Source organism: Mercenaria mercenaria, chromosome 7 (genome assembly GCF_021730395.1).
Source record: "Mercenaria mercenaria strain notata chromosome 7, MADL_Memer_1, whole genome shotgun sequence".
Taxonomy (NCBI): domain Eukaryota; kingdom Metazoa; phylum Mollusca; class Bivalvia; order Venerida; family Veneridae; genus Mercenaria; species Mercenaria mercenaria.
In genome coordinates this window covers 76,790,302-76,810,326 of record NC_069367.1, presented here as the reverse complement: position 1 = coordinate 76,810,326, position 20,025 = coordinate 76,790,302, and the positions used below count along the sequence as shown (strand labels likewise).

Sequence of the window (20,025 nt, the reverse complement as noted above, 5' to 3'; positions counted from 1 at the left end):
TCTAAAATAGATGACTTTAAAAAACAAATTCGAAATGGGATTAGTATTGTTGACAACCGTCACAATTTAAAATATGCAGAATTAAGTATATTACAAAAAAATTACAGAAGATATTAATGGAAATTAATGATAAAATTAAAAAATAACAAATGATTTGGACTCTGTAGTGAAAAATCAGTTTAAACAAGAAGAAGCAATTAAGATAATTAATGAAAAATTAATGATAAATTAAAAAAATAATAAATGATTTGGACTCTGTAGTTAAAATATCAGATAAACAAGGAGAATCAATCACTGCTAATACCCAAGTAATTACTGCTAATACTAAAGCAATAACCGCTAATGTTGAAGAAATTACCACTAGCTGAAGAAATTACAAAAGTAAAAAATGTTTTCTTAAAACAAAGAAACACAATTAGCTAGAACAAAGGGTTGTTGACAATTATCTGCTTCTGAAGTTGCTACAACAAAACGAGTTGATGATTTAGCTGAAATAATCTTAAACTTAAAAAGAAAGACAGGAAATAGAAAAAAGGGTTAAAAGGAAGTGAGACATGAAGCGTTTCTCTTTGAATACTATTATAATCATACTTTTGATTACATACAAATGAAAAAGTATTTTGACCGTCGTGGTGCCTGGATACATTCAACATATAAAAATATGGCCGATCTGAACTATTTAAATATATTTGAAATAAGACCTGGAATTATCTTAGATTATAAAGATTTTATAAGCATAAACCAACAATATAAAATAGATGTACTAGATATGCTTTTGAGTGGTGTGTTTATAGTCAGAAAAACCGGAACTTATATAATAGATATTAAGATTTTATTAAAGGGTGCAAGCTCCCCGGGTGAACCGTATAAACCGACTAAAAGCCCAATATCACATTTTATATTTAGGTGGCGAAATAATAGGCCTCAGGATGATGTTTTACTTTTTGGTATATTTGATAATGTAAATATAACAGCTGAGGCAGCTGAGGACTTTGATACTGATAAGTTAATATCTATGTATAAGAAAAAAATTAAAATTTATCTAAAACAAGGAACAATGTTTGATATTCACCCGTATGACGATTCAGCATTTACAGAATTAACATTTATGCTTTTGATGGGCAGTTACATCAAATTCTACATATCAGATGAACCTGTATCCTATGATAGAAACAGCCTTTTGGATTAAAGGTTTAATTAAAAGATTAATTAAAAGTTTTAATTACTATGTGTACCCTAATAATATACTTACTAATTGAAAATAAGATCAAATATGTTGTATAAACAACTCCTCGATATATGTTTATCTTAAAAGGAATGCAATAAATCGTCTGTTTAACTTATAATATTGATTGTAAACACACCGTGTGTCACCAAATTACAAAGCTATAATCTATACGTTTAATGGTTTTAAAATTTTTTATGAATTACAGCGTAATTCTCAATAAACTGTTTCAACAAAAACTGACACATATGTCGTCTGCGAAACGTTCTATACTAAGGTCATTAAGTGCAGACGGATTACAGCGTAATTCTCAATAAACTGTTTCAACAAAAACTATTTATCAACACCGGTGTCATTTTCAAGTTTATCAATATCAACAACTTTAAACAAATATTGGTTTAATGCACCGGTGCCGCTTTATTGATTATTGCAAATAACAGCTGATCAAAGGAATGTGATAATGAATCGTCTGTTTAACTGCGGTATAATAGTTAGTATATAAATAAGAAATTCGGAAGTAATATTACAGGAGGTACATTTTATAGTTAATTATTTTTAATATATTTTAGATTTTGTTCTCATTTTTGTTAACTGGTAAGGTTTTGTCAAGTTAAAGCAACCTGAAAACCTGTTTTTTTCTTATTTTTTAAATTGGCCGGCATTGGTCAGTTCGGACCGAGGGTCAAAAGGTCAAATGAGGTTAGATTGACTTCGCACAAACAATTATTATACTACTCACATGTCATTGTTTCTCGTGAATAGTGAATAGGTTCCATCAAAGAAAGTCTTATTTGATTCCATATAACCTATTCAAAAGTGGTTATGGCTTGACCTGTGATACACACCGTATGTCTGTTCTTCAAAGCTTTTACAGCGGGACTTCAAGCTTTCCTCTTTTTGTCTGACGGATCATTGGACATCTCCTGGAACGGTAGTTCTTAAATACAACGTTTTTATATCTGTCTTCTGTTCTGTTTGCTGTTTGGTGTTCTTGTATAATCTGTCGCAACTTGGCTTTTCTCAAAATAGACGGGTTATAACATCTTTAATAAGATATTTTAGACTTACATTTGCAACAAATACAGCAGGAAAAGTTCCATGGCCGTAAGTCATAGGCAGGTTTTAAAACCACATCCCCTTAAAAATCTGACTGTGATATACGTTCTCATAGAAGTGTTTTTGAGAAGCTACTAGTATTAAGATTTTAAACCAGTAAGATTTTGCCCGGTGTACAATCCCTTCAAAATAGGAAAAATACACTATCAAAATTAAAATCGTTCCTCTTGACATAAACATTGAAGTGGACAAATTATATAAAGACAAATGATGCAGTGGTATCCAAATTGCTAGTTCGAATTGACCGGAGTGCCCGGGGATAAACTATATCAACAATATGAACAAAAAGGAATTAATCATATTCAAGAATATTATCCAGCGTGATTTATTGTTAAATAAGAAGGTAATAATATTTGCCTGCATTTCTGGAGAAAGTCGCAACATACAATCTATTTCATAACAATTGGTGAATTGCACAGTATATTTCACGAGAATACCAGTTATTTGTTGGAAAAATGCATTCCCAAATCTCACATAAATCAGAGACAAACAAAATTCCATTGAAATACTCACGGGACCGTAAACGTTTGTATTCAGTGACTTTGCAGAAGCGAGGGTACCAAAGGAAACTCGATGACAAGATAAGAAGAAGTAGGACATGAAACTACTATGAAACTACTATGAAACTAGTCCGTCCGTAGAGGGGGGGGGGGGGGGGGGATTTATGAGCCAGTGTATCTGTATTCTGTTCCGGTACAAACCTGTTCTTCGCAAGTAACTTGATCAAACCAGGTCTGTTATTTTTATGCAACGGTGGATAACAGTAGGAGTTGAGAATTTAATATATATTTCAAAGTAAAAATAGCAATAAATGACGTAATAAATTCTGCTATCAAAGTACCGACAAAGTACCATGTCCACTAGTAGCTTTAGGAGATAAGTACACAAGAACGTTTGAGGGAGGGAGGAACGGACGGATGGCAGTTGTTATAGTAATTGTGGCTAAATAATTTAAAGGTTTTCATAGTACTAGAGATCAATCAATGACACAAATAATAATCCTATCCTGCATTTACCTGTACACCTGCATGAAAGAAGTTAAAAGGAATAATGAAGTAAATATTGGCTAAAAAACTTATTGATAAGTCATTTCATTGTAATGTCAATTTTCATGGTAAATACTAAAGATTTCTTTCTTGCTTTTATATATGTGTGATATGGTACAAATAACATTATGTCTAAATTTCAGCTTAAATAGCGGATCTGAATTTATTTTATTAGACTTAAACCATTTTCTGACGTCACGCAACAATCGTGTATTTGACAACGTTTTTGCATTGAGATATCCAGGTATTATTAGGGATTAAATATTTATCAATGACTTGATAGGTGGGACAATCTGCAAAAGCAGATACATGGAAATAAAATAAGAAGTTTCAGAAAATCTTAAATAATAAGTATGCTTCGAAATGATCAAATCAGGACTTGGTACATATCAGCAGCCAGCATTTTTATAACTGTTTTTCATAATCTAAAAGTTTAGGTACTATCTCTAGACGATGATGAATGACCTTTAACTTAGGTAGTGGTATCGTTGTTTTACCTTCTAAAAACGTTTTAGAAGTTTCATTTTAAATTACAAACAGCAGAAAGTTGTTCCGAAGTTAGAAAGTTAGCCTGACAAGCATTATATGCTTCCTTCAGGGACTCTTCTTACAGATTTTATTAACTATCAGATCAACACTCTTAGTGTGTCGTGTGGCGGCCGTAAAGGTGTCCGCATACTGGTTTTCAGTGTTGTTATATTTTCTTGTCCTTTTAGACCATGGAGTCCTCTCGATATCTATGTGCTAGAATTTCGCTTAAGCCGGTGCTAAGGGATGTTGTACATTTCATCACCTCTCATGAACAGACCCAATACATTTATTTATTTATTCGTATTATATTGCTTGGTTTCATTAAAATGCTTTTCTCTCTTCCGCCGGGTTTTTCTCAACCTGTTTTCTGGTAAGATTGCTATGCACAAAATTGGCACCCTGTGTGGCTTTGTTTTTTCCTGCTTGTTTGTGTGTGCCTGTGTGTGTGTCTCTTAGGCGATGCCCCATAGTGTTGTTTTTCTTACTTGTGTGTATGTTAGGTGTGTGTCTGTTTATCTTTTGTACGTGGATGCCTGTGCTGCTGTGGTTTACGTTGTAGGGCTACTGAGTTTAAGGAATGTGGACTTCCCTTTTGAATTTTCATCTTTGCTCGACTTTCCCACAACATCCGACACTTTTATCTACCTCTTGTCCCTCCCTTTTTTTTTATTTTGCATATAAATAAAATGTTCTTGTCAAATATTTGGAGCAACCCGTCTACAATATTTCCATAACATCATTTTTTTCTTGTGAGCCTACTTTGCGATGCATGGCTCTATGGCTGTGTTGGGTACTCTGTGCTTCCGGGAAATCTATCCTTACCTTTCATCATTTGTAAAGCACTTTGAACGTGTTTTTAAAGAAAGGGTGCTGTAAAAAAGCTGCTATATTACATTTTGTATATTATACATAACAGTGTTGTATCCATTTATTTACACAGAAACAATGTCGGCAAAAACTGTTTTGGTCCTCACGCTTGTTGCAAACATTATGTCAGCATCACTTGCCTATAGGGACTGTAAGTAAAATATCATTGCATTTTGTTTTCATAAATCTGAATTAGGATTAAGCTGAAGGCGGTCATTTTGTTGTTCTTGCTATAGGAGCTATTTCGTACCACGATCGTATTGGCAATTCAAGATCAATAAAATATTACCGGCTTCTGCACTAAGCTTATACAAGAGACTTAACACGCAATTGATAAAAAGTAAAAAAAAAGCATCTTAAAAACAACTTTTGAGACTCGATTGAAAACTTACCTTCAAGGACTGTATTTATATTCGTAGATGCCTATTGCTGATTTCTTTATGAGCTAGATATCACACATAAACAGAGGTTGTTAAAGGCACTGACCTCCAGATCATACGACAACAAAAATAGGAGTTGTTTTAGATATCAGAAAATTATTACTAATGTTTAAAGAAAACTTTAAAACTTAGTATCTGACAGATTATATCTTATGTGAACTAAATTAAATGATTTTTTTTTCAAAACTGAAACGCGTTTGTACCTGGTTAACAGAGGTAAACTGTCATAATTATAAAGCTTTATATCTAACCACCGCGCAGTGCGTATTCCTCTGTGGTTTACTAGTCAAGAACGCAGAAAATATTAACTTTGATTTTAAAGAATGATCATTTTAGCCAAAATTTGGAGGTCAGTGCCTTTAATAACACCACACGATACTTAGTTGCGTTCTGTGCTTTGAAAGGATCTTCTCATAGATTCTTTTATCAAAATATTTTAGTTCCTTCTATTCACTTATTGTAGGTATTATTTGCTCGTCTAGTATGTTTCTTCGAATGTTTATTTTTTCCAAATTTTATTCCGTATTGTACAGGACAATACGAAATAATATTTTGAAATAAATTGCACGCCAGAGCATTATCCTTACAAACCAGAAAAGGCTACTGTTATATAAAGAGATTATTTCTTCAAATTTAATTCAACGGGAAAAATATTGATTTTTAAATAATGCATTTGGCATGGCAATGAAGTCGGTTTTGATAGCCTTAAATAAAACGAATATACAAGGTTGCGCCTTTGGTCGGATGAGCTTTGTTGAAGAGTGACAAAGACAAATTGTGCATACTTTCGAAACAAAAGACAAAATAGTTAGGATAATTACAAAGCAAATTTAGTAAGAATGGAAACATGCAGTTCCGAGTCTGTCTATAGGTGGGTTCCTAATATCGCTAGCATCGCATAACACTAACCTGTGTCTGTGGTAAGCGATAGCATCGCATAATGCTGACCTGTTTGTGGTAAGCGATAGCATCGCATAACGCTAACCTGTGTCTGTGGTAAGCGATCGCATCGCATACCGCTAATCTGTGTCTGTGGTAAACGATAGCATCGCATAATGCTGACCTGTCTGTGGTAAGCGATAGCACCGCATAACGTAACATGTGTCTGTTGTAAGCGATAGCACCGCATAACGCTAACCTGTGTCTGTGGTAAGCGATAGCATCGCATAACGCTCACCTGTGTCTGTGGTAAGCGATAACCAGCATAACGCTAACATGTGTCTGTGGTAAGCGATAGCATCGCATAACGCTAACCTGTGTCTGTGATAAACGATCAACTTCTATATGTATAATTAAAGAATGTGCTGACAGTTAGAAATGACGTTTTCTGGTTCAAAGTTAAGAACACGGTTATAAAATCAGTTATTACATGCAAACAGAAACAAATCAAACACCAATGATTTTCTTATTGTTGAGATGCAGAAAAAATATGAACAAAAATATGGTACGATAAAGTGTGTGCTGTATTAAATATACTGAAAGGAAAAAGAAACGCATAGGTTTTAATTTTGCATAATTTCTTAACTACCAATAACAAACAAATACTAATATCGTGTACACAAATTCTAGCAACATGTCGAACTAACTGAACCGTCACAATTTCGCACGTGATTCGCTGAATAACACTTTTCGCCCTCTGCACGTGCAAATCGTGAGTCGCGGACTTTTCACAGTGAAAAATCTTATAGGACAGAACTTTTACGTCATTTCGTTCAAATCCATAAAAATTTGTGTGGATACGTAACATCGTAAAATACCACGGCTACCCGAAATAGACAGAGGACGTGCAGTTGACTTGTTAATGCAAGGTTTCTCACAGCCACGGGTCGCTAGGCAGCTTGCCTAGGTGTTGCCCAGTCAGCCGTCAGATTTGGTGGTGGTTCGGTAATGGTGTGGGGCGGCATTGCTCATGGATTCAAAACGCCTCTGATTGTGGTCAACGGAAACTTAAACGCCATTCAGTACAGACAGAATTTAGTTATGCGTTTCTTTTTACTTTCAGTATACTTGGCTCAATCTACCAAGCGCGTAAATATTGATATTCAGTGAAACAAACATAGATCTATTTTACTGGCCTCAGTGCAATTATATCATTAGTTATACTTTACAAAAAAAAAAGATAAATACCTTTATACTGAATCACTTTTGTTGTAAAATCCATTTTAAACATTTTGATGTGATGTGCAATTTATTTCGAAATAATACAGGGGTTTATCAACATGTTAAAGAGGCTGTACATTTGTTTATAAATTGCATTTTTGTACTCCCCGACAACAAAGTTGTAAGGGGGGTATACTGGTCTCAGGTTGTCTGTCTGTCTGTCTGTCTGTCTGTCCGTAGACACGATCTTGTGCGCATCATCTCTCCTCATCCCCTTGACACAATTTAATGAAACTTCACACAAGTGATCAGTAACAACAGTAGTTGTGCATGGGGCATGTTAGGTTCTTTCAGAAAAAATTGCAGAGTTACGGGACTTCGTTTTTTGTTACTATACTATATACATAGAAACAATCTTGTGCGCACCATCTCTCCTCATCCCCTTGACACAATTTAATGAAACTTCACACAAGTGATAATAATAATAATAATAATAATAATAATAACTAATCAGTAACAACAGTAGCTGTGCATCGGGCATGTTAGGTTCTTTCAACAACAAAAATTGCAGAGCTATGGGACTTTGTTTCTTGTGAACATACTATGTACATACAGTCTGCATATGCAATTTTGTGCGCGCCTAATCTTCCGAACCCTTGCACACAATTTAATGAAACTTCACACAAGTGATCAGTAACAACCCTAGTTGTGCATGGTGCATGTTAGGTTCATTTAGATAAATATTCTGTTTAGTTATGGGACTTTGTTTTTTGTTACTATACTGTATACATATAGTCTATATACATACAGTCAACATAAATATGCAATCTTGTGTGCGACAAATTGCAATGTACTGTGTCAGTGCATGGGGTGTGTGTGTGTGTGTGTGGGGCGGGGGGGGGGGGGGGGGGCTACATTCATCACCTTTAGTGATAGCTCTAGTTTGTATTGTAGATAACATTCCACATACCGATGAAGCGTATCAGTTTTTCATTAGTTTTGAGTACACAATGTCATGTTTTCAATTGATAGATTGTATCCGAGAAGACAATAATGCACACTATAATATCGGCGAGTTTTATTGGAATGATTGCAATAGATGCACGTGTAGCGGCGGAGGATACTCCAATCCACAGTTTGCTTGCACTTTGAAAGCGTGCCCTCCTGGATATGCTTAGGTAATATATTGTTTAATAATTAATTTTAATCAAACTAGTAAACATACACTGTAAACATTCTCTACATTGTATTTCATCAAAAATACCGTGTGAATACAAAATGTCCTGAGCTTAATACGTACATGTCTTCATTATGACATAAAGCAATGCTTGCTCCTTGACTGTTACCATCATCTGGAACTATATTTGAAGAACTAGGTCCATATTTCTAAAAGGATTTCGAATACAACCAAATCACAGAAAGACAGAGCTGTTTAGCATTAATATTTAACAGCATAAACGCATGTATATTATACTTCGAAACGATTATATGCCTTAAATTTTAAAAAGGACTGCATGACGGAACCACACTACCGAATATTTCAACATCTTTAAAACGTCACCATTTTCATAGTACTGTTAGCACAATTTGTTGTAGCGTCTAAGATCGAAAGGTTAAAAAACTAGGTTAAACATTGTTTACTGCAATTTGAAAACAGTTTTTTTTCTTGGCTATTTTCCAAAAGCGAGACATCTTTTTGAGAGTATCCAGTAGTACGGGACGGTATGGTAAAACACGTACATGTATTTGACATGGGAATTGCTGTAAAATGTGTTTAATCAGAATTCTGAGAAGTTTATTTTGCGATTTATGTTCATTTTAACCAGGTTTTCAAACAAAGACAAATAATGGTTATTAGATTGGCGGATGTCGTTTAGTGGGCGGACCGACGGTGTCAACTATCGGTTTCCGCCCAATAACTTGAGTTAAGAGAAATCAATTCCAGTGAAACTTGGAATACAGTCTCAGGTAGCTCGCATAGAGACAAAGTTTAGGATTGCATACGAGTTCACTAGAATCAATGTCAAGGTCACTGTTGCTAAAAAAAAAAAAAGGTTTCAGATCAATAACTTTAGATTGCATTGCATTTATTTTTCAGTCAAACATTTTCAGGCAGCATGTGTCCTAAAATGTTTTCATTATTTTTGTTGTATGTTTAAATTAGTTCGTACGTTTTTCATTACAGGCAAAGCAAGGCAGGAACAAGTCTAATTCTAATTGGAACTGGAGTATATATCTGAATAAAATCTTCAAAAAATCATTATAGCGTTAAATTTATCTGCATTAAAACACCTCTTACACAAGACCCGTGCTGGTTTGCACCAAGTCCTCTCTTGGTACATTACCTTCTTTCCCGGTCTATAAATTTGCCATACATTAAGGGATATTGACAGTACTTGGCGCATATATTTCATGAAAATAATATCTTTTAAATTCATAACAAAAACTGTAGTAGCCATAATATCAACAAACACATTATAAGCCTTTAGAGGGACCTATTGTATGTCCGGTCCATTACTCTGATTTGGCGCAAAATGTTCTTTAGCAAGACAATAAACCGCACACAAGGCCAACGTCCTTAGCTTCAATTCAATGTCGCGTTTGTAAGAACCTTTTACGTGTCCGGTCCATTCTTCTTGTTATCTGTGAAGAAAAGTTGATTTTATGTTAAATAGTAGAAAAATGATTTAACACGAAACGTGACTTTCAGATGACTCATGATTTTGTGCAATTAACCTAGCATAGAAATCGGCAATATCTAGTTAATAAGATGTCGGTTCTCTAAAAAAATGTGATTTAAAGTTCAAATACAATTATTACAATTAGATCAATCCCAGTCTATAACAAAGTACTGATTTATCACTTAAATTGTGTATCAAACTGTGTATCTTTGTGATAACTCAGTTAAATGTGTGTGGCATTTCAAGGGATGAAACTACTGTAAATAAACGGAACCCTAGTAACATTGAAAGAGTTATCCCCCTCTTTCATTCAGTTCAAGAAATGACTTGTTTAAGTGATTGATGAACGTGGAAGTGATCACTTATCTAAGTGATGTTAATCTGTAAAATCTTACAACTAAACAAACGGGCAAAACAATCACTGTGTTTCTTCACGTCATGATTATTGCAATGCGCTCTTGTATTAAGCTCCGAAGTCCTCGTTGAATAGACTTCAACATTTTCAGAACACTGCAGCTCGAATCATAACGAGTATGTCGCGTTATGATCACATTACACCAGTCTTAAAAAGAACTGCATTGGATAAATGTTACTCACAGAATGGACTTTAAGATTCTAGTTCACACATAGAAAGCATTGCATGACAAATCACCGATCTAAGTTGAAGACTTGCTAGAACTCTATCAGCCAGCAAGAAATTTGAGATTCAAGAATAACTCAAAACAACTAGATGTTCCAAAAAACAAAACTGTGCGGTACGGTAATCGTAGTTTTTCATCGGCTGCACCGAAGTTCCGGAATACTCTTCTGGCTACCATTAGAGACGCTAAAAGTTTGGATGCTTTCAAAAGATCATTAAAAACACACTTTTTCTTCAAGGTCTATGAAAACTAACTTTGCACTGGAAAGCAAGCTGTTGTATGACTGTGCAATAGAAGTTCTTAACTGTTTTGTTGTTCATTAAAATATTAAGTATAATTAATATGTAGAGTCAAACCTGATTCTAGCTAACAACCTCTGGTAATTTTAATGTTATCATTTTTTAATATATATTTTTTGTGTTGTATTGTATGTTCATATCATTCTGAGATATGTAGTTTGTACAGTGCTTTTGAACGTTTATTTTATAGATGTAACGGGCGCTATAAAAATCTGGATAATAATAATAATAATAATAATAATAATAATGTGTTATTACTATCCTGACTGATGAAGGCAAATTGATAGTAACTGGCACAAAAATCTTCCAATAACAAGATGACACAGGTAACTAGCTCTAAGGTCAAGGTCACACTTGGAGGTCAAACGTTTATTAGATTTATTCTGTGTTGGGTCCATAATTTTTCAAGTTTGAAATGCTCAACGCCACCCAACTTTTCTATACCTGGATTGATATTCAAATAACTTGGTCACACTGAGACTTAAACTATTTACGGTCATTTTTCTTTTCTGGTCAATATCTTTTCAAAACACGGAATAGAAACTGTCATTCTATAAACGATGTGTCAAGTGCAAGACCCAGACTGTTAGCTCAAAGTCACGCTGAGAGATGCAAGTTTCTTTTACTCCCCTTTAAATTGAAACAGAAGAGACATATATTTTGTTTTACCAGTTTCTTCTTATTTTCTAGAATATGTTTTAATTCTATACAAAATATTATGGAAATATCACACTACTGTCCTTTCTTTGTGCATTGGTGGAGTAAATAACTATTTAACAACATTGTTGATTGTTAAATTGACAAAAAATGAAAACAACCAAAAAACAACTACACATCAAGCAGAATTGCAAAATAAAAAAAAGAAAGAAAAAATCCCCAAAAACAACAACATACAACAGCTTTTTTTTGTAATATTTGGTATGTGTAAACAGTTCAAAGGTCAAAATAGCTGATAATATTGGAATTTAATGTTAATCAAAGCGATCTCCACCATTCGACTGTGTTATTATTTTCGAATATGCAATTTGAATATGCATCTAGAATTACATGCATTTTACATGAAAATAGTTGTATCGTTTTAAACACATACACTAAGTCAACCCTGTTGAATCATGTTTTTTGAAATTTCTAATCGTGCCGTGTTGTAAAAATCAACTAACAGATACACAATAAAAAGCAATTCCTAGAAGCCTTCAAATTTAATTCCAAAGTGCCACATCGTTTTATCCAATTGAATACTACTTTGTTTCTGATCATGTGATGCATTCAAAATGGCTAACATTGATGTTATTTTTTTTAAAAAAAAAGAAGAAAAAAAAAAACAAAAAAAAAAAAAACAAAACAGGAAACTTACTACATTCCACATTCATATAGACCGTACAGCCTTTTAAGCGTTTTAGGAAAGAGCTTGGAAAATATTATCGGTGTCAGAATATATTCCTTTGTTGAACACCATGACTTGTTAGACCAAGAACAAGAAGAGTTAGAGAAGGAAGAGGTACCAAACATGCACTTTTGCGTCTTACACAAGATATTGCAACAAACATAAAGAATAAAAAAGTTCAAGCAGCAATATTTCTAGATATGGAGATGGCATTTGATAGTGTCTGGATGGATGGTTTGTCAGTGAAATTGTATGAGTTAGGAATTAAAGGCCAAATCTGAAACTGGCTTTCCAATTTTCTACAAAATCGTACCGCAATAAGCTATCTACAAGTTTACAGCGATGACAACCACCAGACTAACCTTGGACTACCACAAGGTTCAGTACTTTCACCTTTCACCGCCCTAGAAATAGATTATACGTTTACGAAGGTCAATGTTGAACATTTGGTTTGGCTGAATTTTAGTGCCACAATTAGCTTCCTCCGAAATGCACACAAGTTAGAACATTTTGGTTGATCTGCATGCAAGCTTTTACATGATCGTGATTTTAAAGTGCTTGAAAGATGTAAGAAACTAGACCAGATATAACTAAGTTTTACAAACATTTCAGCAAGTACACATGAAAGAGTATGTTTCAATAAAAACAAAGAAAAATATCAAACAGCGAATGCCACGCACCAAAAGCGCAGCCTCCTAAAAACGAACCCCCCAGCACGCAAACGCGTGCACCACACACACACACACACACACACACACACACACACTCAAAGCTTACACATCAGGACAAAACGAACAACACACACACACACTCAAAGCCAACACATAAGGACAAGACGAATAATAAGCATACACACACGCGCGCACACAAAGTCAACACACAAGGACAAAACGAACAAACAAAGGAACACAGTGGGGCACCGCCTTGGAACGGTCAGTGGCAAAAACACCACTGGGGAGCTTAGCCACTTATTGTCGTTGATGCCTGTGATGTGCCACTCAAATGATTGCAGAAATATTCTCCACAACTCGACCGGGCATGTAGTATTTTGTCATTAATCAATCGAGGAAAGTGTTGACGAACATGAATTCAGAGATGAAATATTGAAACTCTTTTTAGATATCTCTATAAAAGTTTATAAATCATGAGCATGTTTACTTTCAGGGAGGCACTTTAGCTTCTGGCCGTTATGATAGGGATGATGACTTAAACATACAGGTATTAAGTGGAAGACTCTGAAAGGAAATACACATATAAGTATTTCTTTATAAAAGATGTTAAAAAAGGGTGTGTATAAAGAATTTCATTTTGGTGTTTAAAAATGTGAATGAAAAGCGTGTTAGAAATGTTTACAAAAATCTAAAAAGGAAGATGGCAATGAATTCAAATATAAGAGGCAAAACTTCGGAATCTGATATGAGCTTGAAGCACGCTTGTCAGTTTCAATAATGTATGACATGTGCGCAGTCAAATGCCAAGTAAACAGCTTAACATTGCTAAAAAACAAGTATCACCAGATTGTATAAGGGAATATAATATCGCATTTCATAAATCGGAAAAAGATCGTTGTGATTTATACGAAAATAAGCAAACTGAATGAAATTGAGAGCCTCACAACGAGGAGTTAACTAATAAATTTGAGACACGTCTGGTTGACAAAGTTCACTCCAAAGCTTTGATTGATATATTAAATGATTGATTGATTGATTGATTGATTGATTGATTTCAACATATCATGTATCAATATAACTTCGCAAATTATCATATACATACAATGAACAATAAACAAATGTTTTCAACCGGCAAAATAAAAATTGCCCATTTTCAAATACTTGTTATGTCATCATTTTCTCACACAGAGTTACGCAGTGGGGTTTTAGTTAGTAAACAACAATGCCTTTTATTGTTAAATAAAATAATTTATGGGGGTAGTACCTGTAACAGCTATCGCTTTCAATGCTTTGATTTATTTAGCAGTCATAATCCAGTGAAGTAATTCTTACTTTGTTTTTCAGACATACACGAATAAATACTAATGAGTCAGCCAATCAGCCGGCGTTTAAGTTGCAAATTGACAATACAAACCAATCGTTTGAATTTTCCAGCAAATACCACCTCTATCCCCTCCTCCGCTTTATCAATGCAACACTTGCAAAGATACAACGCTTCCTTGCCTGATTCAGCATCCTGTCTGGACACACAAACTCTTTGTACATTAATAGGTCATTTCCTGTATTATGCTATGTCTTTACCATATTTGTCTTGTTTATGTTAATGGCCAAAGGCAAATAACTTGAACTTACTAATTTGCGTAATAAAAAAAAAACTGAAAAAAATATCTGAATTAATATATGCCTTCTGTCTGGCTGTCTCAATGTTATTATTTTTGCTGTTAATGTCACACTTAATGCATGTATATATATATATATATATATATATTATTTCGAGGCGATTTCTTGCTGCCCAGATAAGGGAATAATGATTGTACTTCAGTTTTATAGCATTAGCATATGCTTAGCTTTATTTCGTTACATAAACATGTTTTTAACCAGCAAAATAAAAATTGCCCATTTTCATTTCAAACACTTGCTGTGTCATCATTTTCCCACAGAGTTACGCAGTGGGGTTTTGGTTAGTACACAACAACATAAAACTTATTCGAAACTATTATTCATTGTTTATTTGAATGAACTCTGAGCTTTACATTTGAAGCATTATGTGACATAAAAGATAAACTGGGTATTTTTCTCAACTTTAAACACTCATATTGCCTTTGTTTAAAATATGGCTGCCATATTTTCCGTTATGAACATGAAATACATTATGTTTTGTTAAATCCTATTTCTGATTATTAATTTCTTTAACATTTGTCAAAGGTTTGAATATTGTTGAATATACTAGAATGTTTATTTGAATCTATTGTATTTATTACCCCTCTTTATGGCTCTACCCATAGTATTTCATGTGCAATATTAAAAGTGTTTTTTTTTCTAACCATGTAAGTCTATAATATCTATTTGGAACGCTGTTTCATCTGTTTTTAAGATAGAAGTTCTAAGCATTATGGACCTTTAAATAGTTCGTATTTATAAAATATAACTATTTGTACTCAATATTGATAGCAAATTCATTTTATTGGTTAACTAGCTGACTTTAACCAAGTTTAGTATATTCTGATTTCACTAATAATACTATTTACTTTACTTCTCATCAAATAGTGTACGGTTCTAAGAATCTTATTTCTTTTAGAAATAAGAAACACTGATGAACAGGAAGACATTTGTTTTAAAGGTGACAGGAAAGTTATTAGGATATTCTCGCGCCTATCTTAGAAAAAATACCATCATTACTCGTATACGTGAAATTGATAGCAATTAATTTTTCTTTATCTTGGTTCTAGAATTTTCAGTAGCAATTTTGAATTTCCGGTTAATTAAAAAAAGTTGAAAATTTGTTAGAATTTAGTATGTGCTTGTGAATAAAATATCTTTTAAATATGCCCTTGATAATGTTTGATATGGTGAAGACTGCGTGTGATCAATAAATTGATAAATCAATTACTTTTTTGTATACATGTGTATATGAACGTCTCCTTTCAGTCAGTAAGTTTCATATGCCCCAGCATTATGTCTACTATGATCTTTCCTTGCGTGTTTAGTTTTGTCTTGAGTTCATTCCTGTTTACCTCCAATTTACAAACGGAATGTAGTGGCATTTAGTGAGTAGTAACATTCTATTTTTTGCTTTATATGTCGCATTCTCTGTCCTAGTCCAATCGCAGTGTAAATGTGGATGATAGTAGGTTTATTGGTTACCTCTGTACTGAATCATGTTTTCTCAAGTCTTCACCATTTTTTCCGAACAGACTGTCATATGATGCCTTTGCGTGAAAATGAATACTAACTCTATCTCTCACAGGCTGAGTACATCTCAGGCGGGACTCGGTAAGAAACTTTTGTTCATCTTCTCAGGCTCTATTCTTCAAATCCCATATTTTGATAAAATAATAACATTGCACCTAACGGGATATTACAATGTTGTCTAAATTTGCAATTCGTATTAATGGAAACAAGAATGCTGATATTGCAGTGTATTACCACAATCTAATTTGAAATTATCATATATTGATTTAATTAAAAATATGAAAATGGCAATCGTCGTAGAGCAATGCTTTCTTGCATACCAGACTGGGATTTCTGGTGCTTTTACCGGTGTTGGAACATCTGTATAGTAGATTTGTGTGTAATAATTACGTTTTACGTTAAACGGGATAAAAATCAAATACCTTGATAGTTTCTCTTTGTTCCTTATAACATATTTCTCGATTCAACAAACGTCATTTAATAGAAAAAACATAACGTTTGACTGCAGATGAAAATACAAAACCGGACCTTTGTTTTCTTCTTGTAACGTCATGAAGTACTTCTTGTTTACGGACGTAAAGTTCCCGCGATTAGTTAACACTCTACTGTAAGAAAACGGTGCTATAATAGAATCAGTGTTTGAATTTATTTTACTATTATTTGTTGAACATGGCATGCAAGAAAAAGATTCAATCACTGGTGGAAGGTGTAGATGGAAATGTCCGGCTCTCGGGTATCTCAGTGGAGTCTCGTTACCGTCTAAAACAGTTACCGTCGAGCCGGATATCCCATCTGTACATACCACCAGTGAAATAATCTTACTGGTTCGAGTCGTAAATTCGGCCACAGTTTGCGGTTTTTCATAAATATTTCTTTCTTTATACAACGGATTCGTACAAAATGTCTACCATATCCTTTCCGCAGCCTTAACGTACTAAAACGTATTAGCGTCTGATGGTCCTTTCACGCTTCCGTAGAAACAACATTTATTACACGAAACTTATTTTGAAAATATTTCTGAAATGTCTAGGTCTGCAGCTCTCAAATACGGTTATATCTTACATCTGAGGCATATACTGACACTCTCAGACAACATCAAAAATGACATTTTGAGCGATTTGATGAAGTTCCAAAATTAGCAATGTACCCTTGGTCCGTTACGGACCCCTGTGGGATTTCTGTTTATCCAGAGCACAAATATTTTTTTCATAGATTAAAAGCTGACATGCTGTACTAAAGCCCAGGTAATTTCAATTCGTAGTAAAGTGCTGAAAATTGGCTCCCCAATAGCAAAAAAAAAAAAAAAAATGGTCAGATACGTTACCTTCATCTGTTAAATTACTATGAAGTGAAAAAAATGTGAAAAACCTTATCTTTATTAATAATGTGCGCCCAATACATACAACATTTATAATATGAAATTTTGATAAACTAGAAATCAATAACAAAATCCACATACATTATTGAATAATTGATGCATGATTTCACAATCAGCAATCGACTTTGTTATTTACCCTTACAGAAAATAAGAATTGCTGATAAACATTTCACCTACATGAAGAAATATAAAAGGAAGTAGAATTTAGATGTTGAAACGAGATACGTGAGGAACTGATACTTCAACGATATTTTAAATTTGTGTTCTGTGCTTTAGGGATGCAAAAGTGATGGAATTAACATCAGATATTCACTGAATATACGCAATAAATGCCAGAAATGCGGAGTGTACACGAAAACTCTTAGTTGTACATGCAAATTTAGAATTTGATACATATAAATGTATTATTGGTCAAAATCTTACAACACACATCACTTTTATAATCCTTCACTTTGGTGAAAAATCAAATTTTATATGTGTAGTATTGAAAATAGAAAGCCTGTATGAGGTAAAAATCTACATGGGCGCACTATGCTAGTTGAAAATAAATTTTAAAGAGTATTTATTTAATTATACTGAGAATTCCAAAAACGGATACGTTACTATCAAGCTCTTTTTAATATAGCACATTGTTTTGAGTATCATCTATAAATGAAATACAACATTATATTTGACATATTCAGATCTCTTTGACAAAACCGTGCATGTCTTACGTTTTCATTTCTACAAACTAAGCTTATGTTAACTAAGCTCTCAGGTTAAAGGAATAAATAAAATTGAAGCCTACAGCAGGTCAAATAAGTTTAACAGTCTGGCATTTAATACAGTAACGTAAATTCTAGATCTTAATCACAAGTAGCAGCTTAAACATCGTTATATAGTATTATCAATATCACAGTTCAAGATGTGATATTTATGCACTACGAATGCACGCATTGATACACGAGGTATTTAGTAACGTATCTGACACTATTTAAAAAAGATAAACTTACTGCATAAAAATGTTATTTATTTATTTATTTGGGTTTTACGGCGCACCAACACAGTATAGGTTATATGGCGCCAAACAGGACTACAAATTTTGGTTCCACATATTATTTACATCGGAATAAAAACATGAGGTATGGAAGCATAAAAATGTTAATAATTAAAAATGTTAATAATGAAAAATGAAACCATACATGACAGCTTGATATAAGAATTAATTGCCTCAACGATTTTATACAATTTTTTTGTTATAGATTTCGATATAAAATCCAAAGTTCATGTATCTGATTTTTTAAGAACATTATAAATGGAGTCAATTTGTGTACTTACAGCCATACATGATGTCTAAGATCTCTTAGTTGGTATAGGCCGATCGGTAGCTATGATTACGCTATGTTTTACAGAGGTCTCACAAAGGTCAGACTCAGATAGTGACAATTTGTTTGAGTTATACAATTGTTTCTTAAACATTCATTACATCCCTTCCGTGATTATATGATATTAATTCCATCACTTATGTATTTCTAAAACGCAGAATTATGTGACATTCTGAATAACGTATCTGTTTATCACGTACTAGTTAGTATTTGGTTTCACCACCTAAATTGTTCATCCTTTTCAATTCCATATAAGTAAAGATAAAATATTTCATGTTAGTGAAATGCTTATCAGCAATTTTTCTGTTCTGTAAGGAAAAGTAAAAAAAGTCGATTGCTGATTGTGAAATCATACATAAATCAACAATGTATGTGGATTTTGTTATGTAACATACTGTTTATCAAAATTTAAAATAGTATTATATATGTTGTATGTAATGGGCGCACATTATTAATAAAGATAAGATTTTCAAATTTGTTTCACTTCATAGTAATGGATCAGATGGAGGTAACGTATCTGATCAATGCTTTGGAGACAATATATATTTGAATACACAGACAATGAAAAGTGTGTGCCAATGATGATGAATTTTGGGAGACTTACATTAAACAGTTTGAAAATGATGCCAAAAGATTCTAAATACAATGCGGAATAAGTTTAGTCAAGATTATTGAGCGACACAAAATTAGGCAATTTTAACTCTTACGAGAAGTGTAAAAAGGTTCATTTACTTTTCTATAAATACAAAAAGTCTTCTCGAAAATGGTACAAAATGTCAATTAAAGGTTCAAAATGATGTAAAAACAGGAACTAGCTTACAGAAAAAATATAAATGACACTTTATCTCGGAAAAAATGATTATTTTTACTTTTAGCCATCATGTGACAAGACCGAAAGTATATATACTGCCTGCTGGACTACCTATTTAGTACTTTTATAATACCTTTATTGAATTGCAACACTAAAGCAGTTAAAAAGACTCATTATCATATAGAAGGTGCATTTTCAGTCGATTTCCACCAATAAAGAACCTGTTAAGATGCATAAAATGTGTTTTTTGGAATTTGGGACTCAATGTGACCACACTAT

General features: G+C 33.4%; 1 long non-coding RNA gene across 1 annotated transcript; it reads left to right on the top strand.

Annotated features, from left to right (window-relative positions):
* Positions 1–1,220: 1,220 nt before the first annotated feature.
* Positions 1,221–9,585, top strand: LOC123553870 (uncharacterized). Its single transcript, XR_006686902.2, has 4 exons — positions 1,221–1,757; positions 4,859–4,936; positions 8,358–8,503; positions 9,511–9,585. It is a non-coding gene; the product is annotated as an uncharacterized LOC123553870 (long non-coding RNA).
* The last annotated feature ends 10,440 nt before the right edge of the window (positions 9,586–20,025 follow it).